We start from the raw sequence: 16,368 nt of genomic DNA on the forward strand, positions 1-16,368 counted from the left end.
GACATCTATCACAGTGCAGCTTTCATTTTACTCATTGCACTTGGTACTCAGCAGAATGTCTCAATCTGAACCCATCCTCCAGTTCTGAGAATATTCTGTATTTATTTGTTTGATGATTATCTCTCCTGTTTTCTTTATTTCCTTTATTCTTATTTTTCTTTCTTATATCTATTTCATTTTCCTTTTTTGGTGTGTGTTGCTGAGGGTAGATTTCCTCAGTTTTATCTTCTAAACCATTTTTTCCATGATCTTATTTTTCATTTCCAAGTGGTACTTTTGTTATCTAAATAATAAACTATAATATAATAATAAACTAATAATAATAAACTAATCTAAATAATAAACTATAACCGCACTGTACCCCTTATTTCATAAAAGTAGTGTCTTCTCATCTCTCTTTCTTTCTTTTTCTTTATTATTTATTTATTTATTTATTTATTTATTTATCTTTCTTTTCTTGTAGAATTTCAATTTGCTCCAAAGTGTTTTTCTAGTCTGTATATGATTCTGTTTTAGACTCTAATAGTAGAAAACGTTCTTCATGGTCTGGTGATTCCTGGCTTCCTGCTCATAATGAAAAGTGGGCACTGACCAGCTGATTGGAAGCTCAGTGCCCATGGTAGGGATTCTTTATTGTGGGATTCATTGTAGGGTGGTCTGGCTGAGCAAGTAGGATAGAGAATCCAAATATTATCTTTAGGTCTTATTCTCTTAAGCTATTTGAATTTCATGGAGAACTTTCTTTTTCCAGTCTTCTGTCTGGAGCGTAAGAACCTGACTGCCATTATTCTCGGAGACAAGCTGTACAAAAATCTGAGAGGATCTCAGCTTTCCATATGTAATCTTCTGTTTAATATCTACAATATTCAATACAACATCCTATCTTCAACTACACTTCTTTCCCACATTTTTCCCATTCTACCTTTTCCAGAGAAGAAATTCCCAGTTTTCTGCCAGGTTGAGGAGGGACAATTGTCTAGCTATACACAGTGGTAGAATGGATAAAGGAGATGAATACTACTTCATATACAAGCTTTCAACCAATCATTCCTTTTTAGCACCAGCCTCAAACGCTTTTCCAAAAGTAACTATAGTAGCCAATTTTTGTGGCTTTTATAGGGTCTGTGGTATAAATGATTTTGTTTGTTAGAATTTGTCACTGCTGACTTATGAAGCAACTTTCTGGAATCTGCTAAGTCAGTTACCATTCATCCGTTTGCTTTCCAGCTTCTATTATAAACTTACAGGCTATCTGTTTTTCCTTCTCATTACTTTTATGGGTACATGTCTTTTTAAAAACTCCATTTAATATCATATTAATAGCGTTTTAGGGTAGAGGATGTCAATATGTGTATCCAATCTGCCATTTCTAGACTTCTTGATTAGCTTGCTACTCATCCGTATTAATGAGAATAGTAATGAGCATTATTCAGTGCTCTTGTGAGGATTATATGTGTAGAAGTACAAAGAAATGGCTCGGGCATTTTATAATAGGCAACAAATCAATATTTATTGTCCCTTCCTTTTGAGACAGCAACTACCATCATCTCCCTCATCTTAATCTCTCCTCCTGGCTGTCCCATCCATTCTCACTCTACTAGTAATAAAGATACTGAGGGTCACAGGGATTCATATGAATTACCCAAGGACATAAAAACCATTAATGTCAGAGAACCTTACACATGTCCCTTTTTCTACATATATATTATTATCTTTTGGTCTGAATCCTCATTTGTAAGGACGTTAATTTTCTTTTTGCAAAATTGGGTTGCCATTTTCTCTCATATGTAAGTAAACTATAGCCACAAAAGATGGTTATATAAATGAACAAAAATGCTTAATTTCAAAGGAACTATAATTGATCAGCCATGGCAACAACTAGTTAATTAGTAGTGTCCATAGTTGGCCACAGTTTTACAATAATTGCCTTAAATAACTCAGAATTTGCACACTTCTCCATACGCCAAGTAAGAATATAACCGTTTCTAAGAAGATCATATCCTGTAAGACAAGGTGCTCCATTTTTGCTCCCATATCACCACTCTGCATACTGGTGCCAAATAGACTAGGTGAGTCCAGCTGAGGGACTTTACAAAATAGATTCCAGGTCTCACCTTCAGATAATCTGATCAGGTCCTGCTGGAATTTAGATTTTCATTTTAAATGTTGTCAAGTGATTTGAAGTGCAGCCAGGCTTAGAAGCCACTTTAGTAGAGTACATGTTATCTAGATAGAGGAGAAACACTGGGGCATTTCTCAATGGATTAGTGAAATGTCTCAAGAAATGCTTTTGGAAGTTTCCATTATCGCTTTCTATTTTGGTGGCTCCAAAAGATCATTTGAGTGAATGTGAATTTGGTCTTACAACTCTGAGCACACTCTCTAGCCCTGGATGACTAAACAGAAGAGGGAGCTGAAGTGGCGTGGAAGGCACTCAGGGACTTTCTGCATTACCATATTGTATAGCAGCTTCGCCAGCAAAGAAGAACACTGTGTGCTCTCCAAACACTGATAAATTAGCTAGCAACTTTGCTTCAGACACCTAGAAATTACATAGAGAGTGTTAACTGCTGGAGAACTCCTTAGTTGGAATATGTTGGTCTTCTACAGAAAGTACCATTATGTAGAGATTGCATTTAACTAAACTTTTACATAATTTTATTGCTGTAGAAATTACATTTAGTGAGGTGTTCATGAGGAAACAAAAACAATTGATGAACTCTTCACTTGCAAAACTAAGGAATTTTTACCTGAAAAAGAACATGGAGATGGGTCTGTACCATTATACTAATGGGTATTTTTCTTATGAATTCAACTTTCTTATAAATTCTTGTGAATGTAGCATAAGGTCCATATGGTGTATTTACAGATGTTAAGCTCTAAATGAATGCTTCAAATAGAATCACAAAATGTTATTGCCAAAAAGAACTAAAGATTATGCTATCTACTACAAAATCCTTACTTTATTGGCAAATAAACTGACACTTTGAAAACCTAAACGTTTTATCTGCAGTCATACATCTAGTGGATGACATCAGAACCAGATTTCTAGTGTCTGGAGGAAATTTATTTCCACCACACCACTTTTCCTAAACTGTTTTCTTGAAAAACATGGGCATCCCCCAAAATGTGACTAAGTATTTGGTGGGAAAAAGAGTATACAAATTTGAGTAAATATATTTTGAATGTCTACAAGGGGTTACTGTGGACAGTCTTCCCTAAGTGTTTGACCATGTAGAATTCTAGCCTTAATGCCTATTACAATTTCACAGGGGCTCATAGAACAGTTTGGAAACTCACCACCATCCTTTGTGGCAGAATTCTGTCAGCATTCTATGTAATTGTTCTCATGGAGGTTATGATGTCAAATCATGTTAAATTTGTGCAGAATTTTTGTTATTGTTTGAACAGTAATATCCAAACTATACTAGTGAATAGAGAAGATATGCACCAGAGTTCAAAAGATATTATAACACTCTGCCCTAAAGAGCAGTAGCAAGACAGTTATCTGGGGGAATGTTTTTGTAGTTTCCATTTCTACACTGAGTTTTTGTTGCAGTCTGCAGGGGTAGTTACATTTGTGTATGAGATCAGGAACTATGCAGTTACATTCTTGTTACCACTTTGGAAATTCTTGACCTTGATCTATATAGAATATTTCTACACTTGCTTTAACTCTGCTATTATTACTCCCATTCCCCTTATTTCTATTTTTCCTTTAATGTGCCTTGAGCTCCTCAGATAAAAGGATTATCAGAAGTACAAAGTGTTGTATTATTACTACAAGCATAAAACCTTCTCTTCAGTTCATCAGTGAAAGTTTGGTCCATTGAGTAAAATGTTCTAAATTTTTTGAAGTATGCTACCAACATATTTCTGAGGACTTATAAAAATTTTGAAGAACATCTATAAAAGTACATTCTGTCTTTTGAATGTTCACATACCAGTTTCTAGGATTATATGTTTAGATTCTCTAAAGATACTTTCAATACAGTTTCCTCCCACCTTTTCCTGAGATGAATAGGAATAATTATGTCCATCAGTTTTCTTTTGAACAGCAATATGACAAATGGTCAAAGTTGCTTATTTTAAAGAAATTGACAATTTTAGTCAGTTCTACCATCACATGAGAAGGTCATTAAGAAAGAGAATTGGAGAAAAAGATCTGTAAGTACTTTACTCCTCCTCAAAGAAGTAAATATTGTCAAGAATAGTTTCAAAGTTAGCACTTTGGAACTGCTGAGAATTACCTAAAGAGTGTCTCTCTATGGAGGCCACACAAATCCAAAGAAAATCTAGACATTGGTGTTACTGGGAATGTACAGTAATCATTTTTTCAGCCAACAAGCTCTCAAACATAGAAGTTGACTCCACCCCTTTTTATTCACATTCCTTTCCCAGGTACCACTAAAAATCCAATCTCCAGGTAAGGAGCTTTATACAGAGGTTATTCTTCCTTTTTGCTTATCACCATCAGTCCCCAAGTTCTCATTACTGCATATTTCTTCTTATTTCTAGGCCCTTGCACACATTACCATGTTACAACTGGGTTATGGAATAGTCCTCTATCTGATTTTTCTATTAAAAGTTAGTTAATTTTATCTTCCAACCCAGGTTACAAATTTCTTAAGGGCAGTCACATTCTTTTGTATACCTAAACACAGTATTGAGAACTTCACCGGAACTCAGAAATACTTGTTGATTTTGATTCATTGAAGGCCAGAGACAGTGGAAAGTTCAAAGCACTAAGAGAAGGTATCCACACTCTTTGAATTCAATTGCAGAAATTCTAAAAGTCACCTGAGACGAGTTTAATAACACTGATCTCTGGAAGGAGAGGGACACAAATCATGACGTGACATGGATGCTCGGGTCCTTAAATGGGTTAAAGTAGGTTAAAGTAATAGAAGAGCAAATGATTTACAATAATTGTGTTCTGTTTTGATCTGCAGCTCAAGGCTCTTTACCACCTTGAAAACTGATCTTGTGTCCACATTTCATTAGAAGAGAACTTTCATGTGGAAGAAAAAAGATTGGCCAGAAATTTTTGTGAAAATGTTGATCCTGATTTTCCTTAGGGCTTTGGAGAGCAGATTCTCATAAACTCTTAGTAGCTCTCATGAGCAGTAGTTTTTTAGTAATCAGGGTGGTCAGCAAAACAGGAAAAAGTCTTGCTCCTGCGCTTCTGCCCAGTGACGTAAATACTCAAGACATCCCACTTGAGATCGGGGCTGGAGAAGACAACTGAAGGAGACATGGAGAAGCATAAAGATAATATTTCCAACAAAATGTAACATCATGAAATAATAAAAGCCACAGACTAGAAACCCAGATGTGTGCCTAGCTCTCTCACCAGTGTGATTTGTGAGCCACATGTCATTTCACCTCTCTGATCCCTGGCTCCCTTGCCCATGCAATAGATAATGGTAATGACACCTGAGAAGAATGTTGTGAGGTAGAATGAAAGACAGATTTTTCAGGGTGTAATAAACTTTTTGACAGATGGATAAACTGACCGATTTTTTTCTCATATATGGCAAAATATTCTTCAAGAAAAACACTTACAGAAGTTATATGCCTAAAAATGTGGAAAGGAGAATGTTTCCAGATATGCCATGGCTGGTAGTCACATGGTAGTTCAGAACTTCCAGCTCCGCAGAGGCTGGCACAGTAGAATAACAGTTCTATGCCCCAGTGACCCAGAACCAGCCTAGATCTTCATTACCTTTATCTTTGTTATCCAGCAACACCATGGCTCTGCCATGTTGTTGGTCTCTATGGTCTTACTATGTATTGATAAAGAACTTGCAGGGCTTGACAAAATATCCATAAATGGAAGAATAGATGGGTTAAGTCTAGAGATAAATAAAAACACAAACCTAGTCACCAAATATAGTAGTGTGCAAGTAGAGTCTGGAAACTGGAAATGCAGGTAGTATTCATGAATCACAAGTAGCAAGCAGTAGACAGATACTAAGCATATGGGCAGAATGGTTGGGGAAGAAGCCTCAACACCTTGGATTTTTATTATACAGAAATATCCCATCCCCTACCCCAACCTATTAATAGCATATGTTAGAGGAAGTCCTTTTAAGGAAAGGATCACATTTCAAAGCTTTCTCCTTGCTTTTTATGATGCTAAAGGTGGAGACTCAAGAAGCTCTTTGTTAACTTTTATTTTTCTTATTTTTAATTTTTTAATTTTATTTTAGAAAATACCTCACCTATCCTGTTTGGTTGTGAAAGTTCAAGTGGGCAGGGACTGAAAGATTACTATTTTTTGTGTATAAAAGAGAAACACGTGTTTTTGAGTTTTCTTTTGGCAGCTCCAGAAAAAATGTTGAAGGGACCCCAGAGAAACAAGATGGTAGGAGAAATGGTATCTTAAAAGGGGGAAGAACAAATGCCAGAAACCGAAAACCATAAAATGGAGGAAAGTTGCAGTAAACATGTGTTTGATTTGCAGGCTCAACATCCCATCTCTCTTTTGTTTCTTAACCTCTCCTACACAGCATAGGATCCTAATGGAGTCTTTTAGAAAGAGTCTCTCATCCTCTTCATCACTCGTTGCTTGCTACTGTTACACACACACACACACACACACACACACACACACGTCACATACCACATTAACACAAACATTAGTGACAAGCAAATGTCCCAACCTCTAATTTGATATATGATAGACATCTTTACACTTAATTCCTGGTAACTAATTCATATTCAAATTCCTCCTTACCCCTCAATCTTTTGAAATAACTTCATGTTTTTTAAACAACATTCCAATCTAAGGTCCACATGATACCTTGCTGTCCCACTACAGCTAGTAAGTAATGTGAAGGGTGATATATTTTCATCAATGAATATTCTGTTCCCCCCAACATTTTTCTCCAATTGTTTTAGCATCACTGATGGTCCTTGGTATGTGCATTATAAATGATGTTTCTCCAGTTTCCTTTTTAACATTTATCTTTTTCCAAGTTCTGTCCAAAAATCTGGACATGACAGAGAATGTCTAAGAGAGTATGCTGATTTTTCTTTAGAAAAACAGCTCTACAAGACTTTTTAAGAGTCATCAGAAGTCTCCTACTCCCAGATCATTTATTTTCTTTAAAATTTTGATCTTATTAAATTCAAGAATATATATTGACATTCTGTAAGAAAACATACTGTTTTCCTGGGATACCAAAAAATTGAATTTCAGCTTTATTTGCCAATTGCAGAACCAGGATAGCATGCCTAAATTTCCTTTTATAGATCTCTAAGACTCGAGGATTGAATCTCTGCATGAAGCTCCCAATGAAATCTATGGCACTTCTGAGCACAGAGGAGAATGTGATTAGAAACTGGGGTCCTATATCTTTCAGCACATGTCAATCAAAATCAAAACAAAAGAAAAATTCTTGATTTTAACATTTGGTTTAAAAAAAATCTCAGACAGAGAATGCTATGTCTAACTTATCTAATAATTATTAGACTGTGAACTGTAAAAAGCCTCAATTCATTAATCATTGTTCTCAATGACTGATTAAGTAAAATTATTTGAATAGAAATAATATTCCTTCTTGCATGTAACTTCTTTCTTCAGACACAGTACTCTTATTTTGTCACTCTTAGGACCAATTAAAAATGTGTCATTTGTGTAAAGAACATAATTCCTACTATGACTCAATGCATGAAGTCTGTTAATATGTTTATCATCTTATGAATTACACATATATCTTTGCAATGGGTCTCCCTGTCTCCATTCTTTTCTAAATCTACTCTCCCCTTAAATTAATCTTTTAAACATACCAGTTTTCATATTTCATGATATTGCAGGAAAATATCCAATATCTTGTCCCTGCTCATAGAATCAAGCTTAAATGTAACGTTCTGGGGTCTTAGTCTTTTGCATCTCATTTCTTCTCTCCAGTCTCACTTTTCCCACCAAAATGTATTGATTCTCATTTGGACAGGCCACTTTAGCCCATGAACAAGCAGGTGTACCTGGAAAATAATGAAGTTTAAACTTTAGGACTTCTTGTTTGTGCAGGCCCATGAACAGGCCTGTCCTAATTTTTTTTTCATAACTTAATTTTATTTTCCCTAGAGGGAACTCCCCGCTCCCCCGAAAAACTTGAACTTTTCCCTGACCACATATTAAATGCATTAATTCTATTCTCTTGTTTTAGTATAGTAATCCTGCCTTTTGTGTTCTGCTCTTCTTTCTGCTTTTCACTCCGAACAGTTAAATCTCTTCTTAAACACTCAGATCAACTCCTGTTTCTTCTAGGAAATATCTCAAAGCTACTAGGTCCTCCAGACACTATTCTTATATATTTATTCATTTTTTTCTCAAGTTTTAAAATAACGTATTATTATCTTATTGTTATATGTCCTGTAAGCCATCTGAAATACATTTGGAACATAAAGAATATATGAACATATATATCTACATACATAGATTTATATGTTTCACAACTCTCCAACCAATAATTTTTGCCTATGCCATGTACTTTGTTATTTTGTTCAATATTGCCTTTTTTGTTTTCTAGATAAACATATCTAGATATGTTATTTTAACCCAGATAGTGGGATGAGAATTCCCAAAATTACTGCTAAATAACCTACATGGTATTTGATATACCATGAACATTCATTTATTCACAAACTATTTAGCATGTGCCTACTATGGACTAGATAGCCATGTTTCCCCAAAAATAACACCTAGCCGGAAAGTCAGCTCTAATGCATCTTTTGAAGCAAAAATTATACACAAATATTTTATACACAAATATTTTATACACAAATATTTTATACACAAATATTTTATACACAAATATTTTTGGAACACAAAAATTATAAGACCTGGTCTTATTTTACTATAATATAAGACCAGGTCGTATATAATATAACATAATATAAGACTGAGTCTTATGTTAATTTTTGCTACAAAAGATGCATTAGAGCTGATAGTCTAGCTAGGTCTTATTTTCAGGGAAACATGGTACTGGGCTAGGCATAGTCCAATAGTAATACAAATAATGATCAAACACAAGTCAGCATATTTAGTGCTATTATGGCAAAATCACACATCTTTACTGAGCAATCACGAGACTCTATCTCCTGGCCAGATATGGAGAGAAGGGGGGAATGCAACTGGATTACACAGAAAGTACCATGTAGCCCATGCTTTCTATATATTTTTTAAAATGTTAACCTCACCCAAGAGGAGCTCCTCTTGTGAAATGGTTTTAAAACATCTCCTCCTTCTACTGTTCCATCTCTAAGGAGCAGAGGACTCTGATCCTCAAGGAAGGAAAGAATGTGACCTATTGAGAGAAGACTGCTACAGAGAAAAGGCAGCCCCTGAGCTTCAGATCATAAAAAAGGAAAGCTGTTTTACCTAACGTTAACAAGTGCAATGGGGAAAACAGAAGAATTATATTGATCGATTGATTTTGAACCTGTGTTTGTTTGTTTGGTTTGATTTTTTTTTTTCTTTTCTGGGAGACTGGTCATTTAAATTTTTCCAGCAGTATTTGGATCCTGATGGTGAAAAAAATCAATTTACCTTTAAACACTTTTTTCTTTAGAGAAATCAGTAAGTGTACCTTTAAAGTCTCACCAATGAAAGGCCAATATCCAGCCATGGTGCTTGGAGAAAACTGTGATGGCACTAAAATCAGAATACAAATATTGTACATTCAAGTGTTAAGTGCTATGATTAGTAAAAAAAAATTTGGACAGAGCTGCACCATTATTAATCTGGAGAATACATGATCCATTCAGAAGATACAACTAATCATCTGGTTAAATTCAGGGATGTGGGAGATCTAAACATTCCTAAGTTCTCTCCAGGAAGATCTGCCCCCATGATTTCCTGGGGCATTGTTCCCATTATACAATTTCATGTGAAGAACTACTTGGAGGGAAGACACACATCTCTGTCTAGTGTGAAACTAGCTTCAATTCCTCAGAGACACTGTGCCATGTCTGAGCTTAAGTGTATTAAAGGGAAAAAAGAAGACTGCATTTGGGGATAGGATAGTTGGTAACCTAGAATAAAAAATGTGGAGTCATTTGGATAATTCTCATAGTGAGTTACACTTATGAAAATCTGCAAGAACTAAGCCTATATCCACATGTTGGTTGGAGGCCTCTTGAGTCCTAAGAATAACTGCTTCCAGCAGTAGTCTAATTCCTCTCTGTATTGTACTTCCATTGATTATAAGCATTCAGACTATTTTTGCTAAACATAACATACTAGCTTGCACTATACTTCAGACTTTAGAAACTTAGAGGTGGGACCTAAATTAACACTTAGGATACATTTTTATAGAGATTAAGAAGTACTGGGAAAAGACAATAATAAAATGATGACAATCTGAAGAGCTCTGAACAAATTTGAGAAGAAAAATGGCTGAGATGACAAGTGATCCCCAAAACAGATATGCAGAACACGTCAGTATTTCTAAGGGACCCAGGAAGAGGGGCTTGGTGGAACAATGAACTCCAATTTGCAGGATGATGATCCCAGATCATAATTTGACTGTTAAAGGCAGATTGACTTGTTTAGGGAGTCACAGGTTAGGATATCCCATAGGATATCAGTTTTTGAATAATTGGCCCAGTCTTTTCCTTGGTTAATAAAAAGATCATAAGGAGAGAAAAGGACTTCTCAGCACAAATGACAGGAGAAGTGTGTGTCATATACCTGGAAGACAATCAAGACTGAAAAAGGACTATAAACTTATCAAGATTTTAAAATAATTTTAACTTTTGATAGACAATGTATTGCCATGCCTTAAATCTAAAAAAAATGGGGAGAATATTCAATAAGATTTTCTCCCACTCTGTCTCATAGCCCTTCTGAGGAAACCAGTATCATCAGTTTCTCGCATATTCCCAAATACTCTGTATGCAGAAAAACATATATACATATAAACACACATATTCCCCCAGTTTTTCATACAAAGGGTAACATCCTATATACACTTTTTTGATTCTCTGTTTTCATTTAATATATTTGAAAGCTCATCCAAATCATATGTAAAGAAGTTTGTCATTTGTTTCCATAAATAGATACTATTCCATTAAATGTGTATTCCATAATTTATATGAGCATTCACTTATTGCTGGTTATTTATTTGTTTCCAACAATTTGGTATTTCACACACTATAGTAATGAATAAACTTGAACATACATTATTTTTCATATGAGCAAGACTATAAAAATATTTTTTAGAAATGAATTTTTTGTCAAAGAATATACATAATTATAATTTTAGAGAAACTTTCTAATGGATATCCACATTCCTTAAAAAGAAGACTGTTATTTTATTAGGAACTTCATTCCAATAATGCTGTTTTTGCTTGTTCAGTTTTTTCCTTCTTCTACCTTCATTTCAAAAAAAAAAAAAAAGAGAAAAGAAAAAAATCCAGGGAAAGGGGTTAGGAAGGAAAGGAATACGAATATGTTGGGAGGATTTCTGCTACAGAAGCTAGGAAGCATAAGAAAAAAAAGAATATAAAAAGGATTGGTATGTACTCTATCGGAATTTCATGTTGTTTAAGAAATTCATGGAAAAAAATAGAGCTATTTTAACATAATAAATTTTCTGTACAGCAAGTCACTCCAGTGTTGGGCGAAATGGATCCGTTCTCTAACAGGGTTACACTGGAAATTAGAGAGTGCTGTTTTGGATTCTGGAGTTCAGATGAAGTTCTGTGCTACATCATTAACTCAAACTATCATTGTGAGCCCAAGTCCAACACAACTTTTACTATAACTGCAAGACTCTTGAAACAACACAACTTTTACTATAACTGCAAGACTCTTGAAACAACGCAACTTTTACTATAACTGCAAGACTCTTGAAACAAAACTGCAATCATCAATTCAGATCTTGGTGGATCTTAAACTAATACCATAAAATCAGAAATATCATAGGGACAACAGTAAAGTCAGTGCTGAAAATTAAGGGAGAATGCCCTATACAGAAGGGCAGCTAAGAAAAAAAAGTATGAAATGCTATTAGTTTAATTTTTAAAATTATAAAATTATAATTTCATAAAAGTATAAAATCCCCCTCTTTAGGGAGTGGCATCAAAAGGTACTCACCTTATGATTGTTTTATATATATATATATATATGGAGACTCTTCTTTATTGAGACGAATAGAGAAGGATCATGCAAATATTGCTCACATTAGTTCAAAATGTCTGCCTGATTCCATATAGATATACTAATCCTATACGATTTATCTAAAGTCAGAGTATAAGCTTTAGGGACAACCCCAGTTTGAATCTTACCTCTGACAATTCCTGGCTATGTGAGTCTGATCATTTATTCTCCCTATACTTCATTTCCTAATATGTAAACTTGTAATAATGACAAAATTTTCCTCATGGGATTCTATTATAAGGACTAAATTAGTTAATTCATATAAAGATTTTTGCATAGGATGAAATAGCTTGTAATATATCAATGATTTTATCAAGAAAAACTAGAATAAAAAAAGTCTAATTAAAAAAGAAAATGACAAGGCTTCTCAATGTTGGATCCCTGGACAGAATTTATGGAGTTTATGAACATGAATGGAAAAAAATGATTACGCTATTTTTTTTTTTACTGACCTCAAACTAAAATTTAGCATTTTCTTCAAATACAAATATAAGCCAAAACCACACTAGTATTAGTATTATCTGTGATATTATGAACAATAATTATCAATATTTTTATTTCTTCATACACTTGTGAATATCTTAGGATATGATTTATACTTATCCTATATACTGGTTAATACTATATGTCAATTTGGCTGCGCCATGGTGCCTAAATACTTGGTCAAACATTATTCTACGTATTTATGTGGGGCTGTTTTTTTGTTGAGGTTAGCATTTAAATGAGTGATCTTTGAATAAAATAGATTTTGCTCCATAATGTGGTTCACCCTTACCCAATCAGTTGAAAGCCTTAAAAGAACAAAGACTGACATCCTTGAGCAAGATGGAATTCTGCCAGGACATAGCCTTTGGACTTGAGTTGAAACACTGGCTCCTCCCACGTCTCCAGCCTGCTGGTCTACCTTACAGATTTCGGAATAGCCAGCCTCCACAGTGAATCAATTCTTTAAAATAAATCTGTCTGTCTGTCTGTCTAGCTCTCTCTTTCTCTCTCTGTCTCCCTCTCCATACACACACATACACACACACACACACACAGTCACAGGAGGTCTGATAATTAAGTTCGCATACCTGTTGCAAAAATGTTGCTAACCTGTTTTTGATATCAGTGATTATTCATTATGAATTTGTACCAACTGGACAAACAGTTAACCAAGTTTACTATTTGGAAGTGCTGAAAAGGCTGTGTGAAAATGGTAGATAAAAACGACCTGAACTTTTTGCCGTCAATTCATGGCTCTTGCATCATGACAACGAACCAGCTCACATGGCACTGTCTATGAAGGAGATTTTAGCCAGTAAACAAATAACTATGGGAACACCCTTCCTACTTACCTGATCTTGCCCCCAATGACTACTTTCTTTACCTGAATATAAAGGAAATATTGAAAGGAAGACATTTTGATGGCATTCAAGAAATCAAGGGTAATACATGAGGGCTCTGATGGCCATTCCAGAAAAAGAGTTACAAAATTGCTCTGAAGGGTGGACTAGGTGCTGGCATCAGTGCATAGCTTTCCAAGGGGAGTACTTAGAAGGTGACTGTAGTGATATTCAGCAATGAGGTATGTAGCACATTTTTAGGATGTGTGTACAGACACACACACACACACACACACGCACGCACGCACGCACACATCCTATTGGTTCTTTTTCTCTGGAGAACCTTGACTAATATATCCTGTATCAACATTATGGTAGTTGTTAAACCTGTTATATATTGCTAATGAATGAAAAATAAAGAAGCACATATATTACAACTACAAATTTATATACAATATGGTTTCAATACAATTAGTTCTTATTGTTACCATATTATTTTATTTTATACATTTAAAAATATTTTTTAGAGAACTTATCCATAAATTTTGTCAGACTAGCAAAGATGCCCATATCAATAATAGTTAATAACCCCTAGTTTAAGGGCATCAGAGAACTTGGAGAACTTGAGAATTCCAAATCCCAAAGAGAAGAAAGGAGCAGAAGAATGAAACCAACATTCTGAACCAATTTTCTTCTTGATGCATTTGCCAATTTAAGCTGCTTAGAAAAGAATATAAGAAGCCAAGGAAGATCAACTGAAAAGCTCAGCAGAGCTTTTGATTATCTCATGATACTAGAAAAACAAAAATCACTATTCCTAAGAAAATAAAAAGAGCTCATGTAAGACCTTTAGGCTCCTAATTAGAAACATTGGAAGGCTATTTATCCATTAGGATAGGGAATAAAGCAGAAACAAATTAAATCTTTCTATCCCCTGACACCTTAGACTTTGACTGGATCATGATGATCTGCCCTTATTCTAGCTGTCTGCCAAAGAATAGAGTGAGTAGTCTCTGGGGTGGGTAGAGAGGTAGAGAGATACATCTGTCATTCAGTTAAAAATTATGAAGCTTCTATATATAGAACCGAGAGAGAGAGAGAGAGAGAGAGAGAGAGAGAGAGAGAGAGAGAGAGAGAAGACAAGAGCAAGTGATATGGAATTTGAGATAACAGACATCAAATTTAGAAAGCTATAATTAATATGATCAAGAAGATAAATGACAAAATGAAAACACTTCAGCTTTTTAGGAATTCTAGAACTAAAAAATACAATACCTTAAAATGAGAACTCAATAAATAGGTTTAATAGCATATCGGATATGGAAGAATGATCATTGAACTTAAAGATATATCAGTAGGAAATATCAAGATTGGTGCACGGAGAGAAAAAAGACTGAAAATACGGAAAAGAGTTTTTGAGATATATGAAAACTGGTAAAAGGTCTAATGTATATTTAAGATACTAGAAAGGAGAAGACACAGTGGGAAAGAAGCAATACTTGAAGATAATGACTGAGCTTTATCCAAAAGTAAAGAAAATAGCAAGCCACCTAATGCTTATGAACTCCAAGCAGGATAAATACAAATAAAAACATACCTAGGAATACAATAGTAAAACTGTTAAAAACCAAAGATGAAGAAAAATATTTAAAGTACCAAGAGAAACCATTTCTTTCAAAAGAGTAATGATAAAACTGATCATTAATATCCCAAGAAAAATGATGGAAGTTAGACAACAATAGAAATATGCCTTTAAGGTGTTGAAAAAAAACAACTTCCAGCGTAAAATTTTGTACCTAAAGAAAATATCCTTCAAAAAAAAAAAAAAAGAAATCATCAAAAACATTTTGTGTGTTAGTTTCTGATGTTTTATTGATATGGTAATCATTTTATTGAATAATTAAAATGGTTGTCTATGAAAAATTATAACCAATACTTGTGGGTTCAAGTTATGTTTTGTTTGGGTTATACTGAAATCACTCTTCTAGGTACTACTTTCATTTAAGCCTCAAATCCTCTTTTCTTACAAAACATTTAGAATGCTCCATGATTGTTATGAGAAATTTTATAAACAATTAATGAATTAGGAAGATCTTCTGATTAAACTAATATCAAAAAAGTGATTTAAAAAAAGTTAAGAGAGAATAAATATCTTCAGACAAAAAAGAAAAATACTGAGACTGACAGATACACAGTAATTATTCAAGCAACAGAAAATTACCATAGACTGAAAGAGAGTTATAAAGAACAATGGGAATGGTAAATACCTGCTATATATAAAGGAACTTAGACTGTACAAAACAGCCATAATGTTCTGTTGAGATTAATTATATTTAGAATTAAAATACATGGCAATAATCATAATACAATAAGAAGAAACAGATAAATGGAAGGTTTTAGCATTGTCCTGTAAGTATATTTTTATTAGATTCTAATAAATTAAAGAAAATGTTATAATCTCTAGGGTAACCATTTAGGGCTAAAATTTTTTGAAAATAAAATGTCTACTTAGTTTTTATAAAAACAAGAAAATAGATAAAAATGAATATAGAACAGATGAAAAAAATGGAAAACAAGTAGACAATAGGTAGATATAAGCTCCACTATTTCAAGAACTACTTTATATTTTAATTAGCTACAATTGCAAGGAAAAGACACAGAAATCAAGCAGGATTAAAAACAAAGAAAAACAAAATTCTATTCTTACAAAGACAAAACTCAGACAATTTTAAAGTAAAATATTAGAAATGATACACCACGCAACCACAGAACAAATGTAATCTGATGTCACTATATTAGTATCTGTCAACTTCAGATTTTACTGCAAAAGCATCATTAGTTAAAGAGAAAGATTTCATAATGATAAAGGGTCTA

At 34.0% G+C, this 16,368-nt stretch overlaps 1 long non-coding RNA gene across 1 annotated transcript in view; it reads left to right on the top strand.

The window, feature by feature from the left end:
- Nucleotides 1-5,507, top strand: part of LOC308500742 — a 45,660-nt gene extending 40,153 nt beyond the window's left edge. The window contains exon 4 of the long non-coding RNA XR_013993777.1: nt 4,953-5,507. This is a non-coding gene — a long non-coding RNA (uncharacterized lncRNA). The remainder of the gene's footprint in view (nt 1-4,952) is intronic.
- The last annotated feature ends 10,861 nt before the right edge of the window (nt 5,508-16,368 follow it).

Source organism: Rhinolophus hipposideros (assembly GCF_964194185.1).
Source record: "Rhinolophus hipposideros genome assembly, chromosome: 8".
Lineage (NCBI taxonomy): Eukaryota > Metazoa > Chordata > Mammalia > Chiroptera > Rhinolophidae > Rhinolophus > Rhinolophus hipposideros.